This window comes from Vigna unguiculata, chromosome 3, assembly GCF_004118075.2.
Source record: "Vigna unguiculata cultivar IT97K-499-35 chromosome 3, ASM411807v1, whole genome shotgun sequence".
NCBI lineage: Eukaryota > Viridiplantae > Streptophyta > Magnoliopsida > Fabales > Fabaceae > Vigna > Vigna unguiculata.
The window spans coordinates 12,648,418-12,654,417 of NC_040281.1; the positions used below are offsets into that span (position 1 = coordinate 12,648,418).

General features: G+C 39.8%; 1 non-coding gene across 1 annotated transcript; it reads right to left on the reverse strand.

Annotated features, from left to right (window-relative positions):
* Positions 1 to 2,343: 2,343 nt before the first annotated feature.
* On the reverse strand, positions 2,344 to 2,450 carry LOC114180045. Its single transcript, XR_003603621.1, has one exon. It is a non-coding gene; the product is annotated as a small nucleolar RNA R71 (small nucleolar RNA).
* Between the last annotated feature and the right edge of the window lie 3,550 nt (positions 2,451 to 6,000).

Here is a 6,000-nt window from a genome sequence, read left to right on the forward strand (position 1 = left end):
GATATCACTTGAGTTTAATTATCCTTGTCCATTTGCATGATACATGGATTTGATATACTTAAGTGACTTGTTTGTGTCATGATCCTTATACAACCTTTATTTAATCATCATTAGAGTCAAACCATCTAGTTAGAATTTGATTAGTTCCAACTAGCTAAGAACATATTTACAAGTATTAGGAACATCCTCATCATAATTCATAGTCAAAATTTTGAAATCATTATTAGGGAAGTTTGTATCATGTACTGACCAGTGAATCATAATATGTATAATTTCATAACATGAAACCATTGTAAACATTATCAATGATAGAATCACTCGCATATAACATGACATAACATGCAAGCTTTTGCTTTGTTTATATATAGCTAGCACCTATAAGTTGTTATATAAATGGGTCAATGTTATTGCTCCTCAAACATATCCACTGTATAGCCTAAGGTCATTGAATAATTGATAAGTGTGATAATTACCTATTGTTTACACTTCTTAGAACCTCTTAATTGTCTTTTATTCATGTATTTTTGTGTTAATCTCATGAAAGAATTTAGGATTTTGTTATTTATTTCAAAAACATGTTTACTTTGATGTTTGTGGACTTTTGTAGAAAAGAATGGAAGATTGGAGAAAAATTCACTAGTTGCTGCCTGGAGCCATTAGCCCAGCTAGCTGGATGTACTCGCCCAGCTAACCAGACTCACTAGCCCAGCGAACCAGACTCACTAGCCCAGCGAGGAAGGCTCTCTAGCCCAGCGAGAATGAATGTTGGCCCAGCGAGTTTATCTTTTTGCTCAAACATTAAAAGTGTCGAGACTCGAACAGAAAGACGGTTTTTGGTGGGAGGAACACTGCTGGAACTCAAAACGAAGGCAGAGACATTTCTGGAGCTTAAAGGATCAATCTTTCTTCATCCATTCTACCATTTCAACTCCATTTGTGCTCTAGATGTATAGGAGTAGCTAAACTCCATCTCATTGGGGTTGGATGTAATGTACCTAAACTCGTTATAGTTTCATCTATGCAATAGAATCTCTTTCACTGTTTTTGTGTTCTATCTAAATTATTTTCGTGCATGATGGAATATCTATGCGTTTTGGGTGGTATCTAGTCATTGGAAAGTGTTTTGGAACCCTAGACATGGATAGAACAACCTAAAGATTTGGTTCTAGACATAGACCAAAGCTTTTGGTCATTCTAGACATCGTTTTTAATGTGTCTTTTGTGTTTAAACCTCTAAGGGATTAGTAATTTTTACATAAAAGTTCAAAACATACCCCTAAGGGATTAGGGATTGAATACCTTTGATGTCAATGCTTGAGTAGATGAGAGATTTATATTGTGAGGTGCTTGCTTAGAGTTTTGGTCATGAATTCCAACCCCAATGAGTCTTTGCCTTGGTATTTTATCACTTTAAAGTTTAGAAATCCTTATGTTTTCACTTGTTTCGAATTAATCAATGGTTACATTCAACGCTTAAATTAGTAAGTACACCTAGTTAACTAAACAAACGCAATTTCCGTGGGAAAACGATACTTGGACTTACCATTTTTATTACTTGCACGACTTGGTACACTTGCCAAAGTCATAACAAGTTTTTGGCGCCGTTGCCGGGGAATTGTTTGTTGTTTAGGCAAATTGTGTGCTATTTACCGATTTAGGCTTATTCATTTCATTCATTAATTTATTGCCTTTTACACTTTTGATTGTATATAGTCCAATTGTATATACTTACCCTTTTGCGTAACTTCTCTTTTCTAGTGTTTCTTGTTTTGCATGAGAAGTAGAACTAGAGCTGATAATTTGCTCTTTGATCCTGAAATTGAAAGAACGGCTCGAAGAAACAATAGTAGAAGAAGAAGGCAAAGCAGGGAAGCTAGAGAAGCAACTGTTATTTCTGATCCAACTCTCATTTCTTCATCTGATCAAGAAGAGGAAGACATGGCAGAAAATCCGCATGATGATGCTAGAGGTGAAAGAAGACGCACGTTGGAAGATTATGCTGCATTCACAGGGACCATTAATTTCAACAGTATTGCTCGACCAACGGTGAATGCTACAAATATGGAGATGAAGCCAGCTCTAATCCACTTGGTGCAAAGTAATCAGTTTAATGGATTGGCTAATGAGAATCCATACACGCATTTGGCCACCTTCTTAGAGATATGTAATACAGTAAAAATCCATCAAGTGCCTGATGAAGCCATTCGCTTGAGTTTATTCCCTTTCTCGTTGGCGGGAAATGCCAAGGTTTGGCTAAATTCTTTCCCCGAAAACAGTCTCACTAGCTGGGAGGATGTGGTTTCCAAATTCTTGGGCAAGTATTTCCCTCAATCCAAGATTAACAAAGGCAAACAAGAAATCTCTGCTTTCCAGCAAGACGTGGATGAGTCCTTGGGGCAAGCATGGGACAGGTTCAAGGGATTGCTCAGAAAAACTCCCATTCATGGGTTTGATGAGCCCACACAACTTACACTTTTCTTGGCAGGGCTGAAATCTCACTCAAAGTTAATGTTGGATGCATCAGCGGGAGGAAGTATTAAGTGGAAGACACCTACTGAAGCACGAGAATTGATTGAAAATATGGCCTCCAATGACAATGAAGTGCACAATGAGAGAGCTCAATCTCAACAGAAGGGTGTTCTACAACTTCAGTCTCATGACGCTCTACTGGCACAAAACAAAATCATGACACAACAGCTTGAAGCTCTCATGAAGAAGCTCTCTCAACTTCCGCAAGATCTCCGAAATGTTTCTCAAGCTCAACACCAACAACAGTTGCAAAATTGTGAGTTGTGTGGTGGGGATCATCCCAATGGGAAGTGTGCCATGCAAAACACATCTCAAGAAGAGGTTAATTACATGGGTAATACAAGTCGCCAAGGTAATTACAACCAAGGTTGGAGGCCTCACCCAAACATGGGACAAGCAGGACCCTCGAATAGACCACCACCTCAACAATTTCAGCAACATCCCTCTTTGGCAGATAGAACTTCAAAGATTGAGGACACACTCAATCAATTTATGCAAGTGTCAATATCCAACCACAAGAGCACCGAAGCTGCTATCCGTAACTTGGAGGTGCAAATGGGGCAAATAGCTAAGAGGATGGAGGAGAAATCCGATACAAATTTTGCGGCTAACACTGAAGTTAACCCAAAAGAGCATGTTAAAGCTATTACTACAAGGAGTGGAAAGGTGTTAGAAGAGAGAAAAGTAAATAGAGATGATGAAAAAGGAGAAGAGAGTGGAGAGTTACATGAGAGAAAAGAAGAGAGCATTGAAGAAGATGATGAGAATGTTGAAGGAGGACATAAAGAAATGGGTGAGAGAGAGAAGAATAAAGGAAAAAGTGTTGAAAAGCCCCTACCTTACCCTAAAATCCATTCTAGAAAAGAGAAGGAGAAGCAATTTGGGCGATTTTTAGACATATTCAAGAGGCTTGAGATTAATATCCCCTTCTCTGAGGCCCTCCAACAAATGCCTTCATATGCTCGATTCATGAAGGAGTTGCTCACAAAGAAAAGAAAGTACATTGAAGAAGAGACCATCGAAGTCCAGGGAAATTGTAGTGCCATCATCCAAAAGTTGCTTCCACCAAAGTTTAAAGATCCCGGTAGTTTCACTATTCCTTGCACTATTGGCGAGTTGGCTATTGGGAAAGCACTAATCGATCTGGGAGCAAGCATAAACTTGATGCCTCTTTCTGTGATGAGGAGGATTGGAGATTTGGAATTGAAGCCCACAAGAATGACACTCCAGTTAGCAGATAGGTCTATCAAATGCCCCTATGGAGTCATTGAGGACGTGCTAGTGAAGGTGGACAAATTCACTTTCCCAGTGGATTTTGTCATTCTAGACATGGAAGAAGACACTGAAGTTCCGCTTATATTGGGCAGGCCATTCATGAAAACTGCAAGGGTGCTCATTGATGTGGATAATGGTCATCTCAAGGTGCGTGTGGAAGATGAGACTGTCACCTTCAATGTTTTGGAAGCTATGCAACACCCTGGTGATAATAACAACTGCTTTAGAGTGGATGTTCTAGAAGAAGTGATTGAGACTACCAAGAGCCAATTGCATGTGAAGTCCCCACTTGAGAGGGTTTTGATTGAGGCATGTGATGAGTTGACCCTTGATGAGGAAGCGGAAGTGGAGGAAGTGACCAGACAACTAGAAAAGCTCAAGGAGATATTTCCTAATGATGTGAAAGTGGAAAAATTGGAGAAGGAAAAATTTGATGATCAAAACAAGATTGAGCTTAAATTGTTGCCTGATCACCTCAAGTATGTGTTCCTGGAAGGGGAAGCAAGGAAGCCTGTGATAATTAGTAGCTCTCTATCTAAAGCTGAAGAAGAGAAACTGATTGAAGTTCTTAAGGCAAATCAAGGAGCTATAGGGTGGCACATTTCTGATTTGAAGGGGTTAAGCCCAACTTATTGTATGCACAAGATTATGTTAGAGAAAGATTACAAGCCCATAGCACAACCACAAAGAAGATTGAATCCCACTATGAAGGAGGTGGTGAGAAAGGAGGTGCTAAAACTCCTTGAAGCTGGAATGATATACCCGATCTCTGATAGTGCATGGGTTAGTCCTGTGCATGTGGTGCCAAAGAAAGAAGGTATGACAGTCATTCAGAACGAGAAAAATGAGTTGATTCCAACTAGGACGGTCACCGGGTGGAGGATGTGTATTGACTACAGGAAACTTAATCAAGCCACTCGAAAGGATCATTTCCCCCTTCCCTTCATGGATCAGATGTTGGAACGTTTAGCAGGACAAGCGTACTATTGCTTCTTAGATGGTTATTCTGGATATAATCAGATTGTGGTAAATCCGGAAGATCAAGAAAAGACTGCGTTCACTTGTCCATTCGGTGTGTTTGCTTATAGAAGAATGCCGTTTGGTCTGTGCAATGCTCCTGCTACATTTCAAAGATGCATGTTAGCCATCTTTGATGACTTGGTTGAGAAGTGCATTGAAGTATTTATGGACGACTTCTCTGTGTTTGGCAAATCCTTTGATCTCTGCTTGAAGAACTTAGATATGGTGATGAAGAGGTGCATAGACACAAACCTTGTGCTCAATTGGGAGAAATGCCATTTTATGGTGCGTGAAGGAATTGTGTTGGGACATAAAATTTCATCTCGGGGGATAGCAGTGGATAATGCCAAGGTTGATGTAATTGAGAAATTGCCGCCTCCTACTAATGTGAAGGGGGTTAGAAGTTTTCTTGGGCACGCCGGGTTTTATAGAAGATTTATAAAAGATTTCTCCAAGATTGCCAAACCCTTGTGCAACCTCCTTGTTAAAGACACTCCGTTTGAATTTGATGAAGAGTGTTTGAAAGCTTTCAATATATTGAAGAACAAATTGATTTCTTCCCCTGTGATCATTGCTCCAAATTGGAAACAAGACTTTGAGATAATGTGTGATGCCAGCGACTATGCTATAGGAGCTGTTCTTGGCCAGAGGCGAGAAAAATTGTTTCATGCCATTTATTATGCAAGCAAGGTCTTGAATGGAGCTCAATTGAATTATGCCACAACTGAAAAGGAGTTTCTGGCTATTGTGTATGCGCTTGAGAAGTTTAGACCTTATCTCATTGGGTCTAAAGTTACCATTTACACTGACCACGCTGCCATTAAATATTTGTTGACCAAACCTGACTCCAAACCTCGGTTGATTAGATGGGTTCTCTTGCTTCAAGAGTTTGATTTGGAGATTAGGGATAAGAAGGGGAGTGAAAATGTTATTGCTGATCATCTCTCTCGGTTAGTGAATGAGGAAGTGACATGCAAAGAGAAGGAGATCCAAGAAGCTTTTTCAGATGAAAAGCTTATGCTAATTCAGGAGAGGCCATGGTTCGCTGACATGGCTAATTTCAAAGCTGCTGGAGTTCTCCCCGATGATTTTACATGGCAGCAAAAGAAGAAATTCTTGCATGATGCAAAGCAGTTCATTTGGGATGATCCCTTCTTGTTTAAGCTTGGTGCTGAT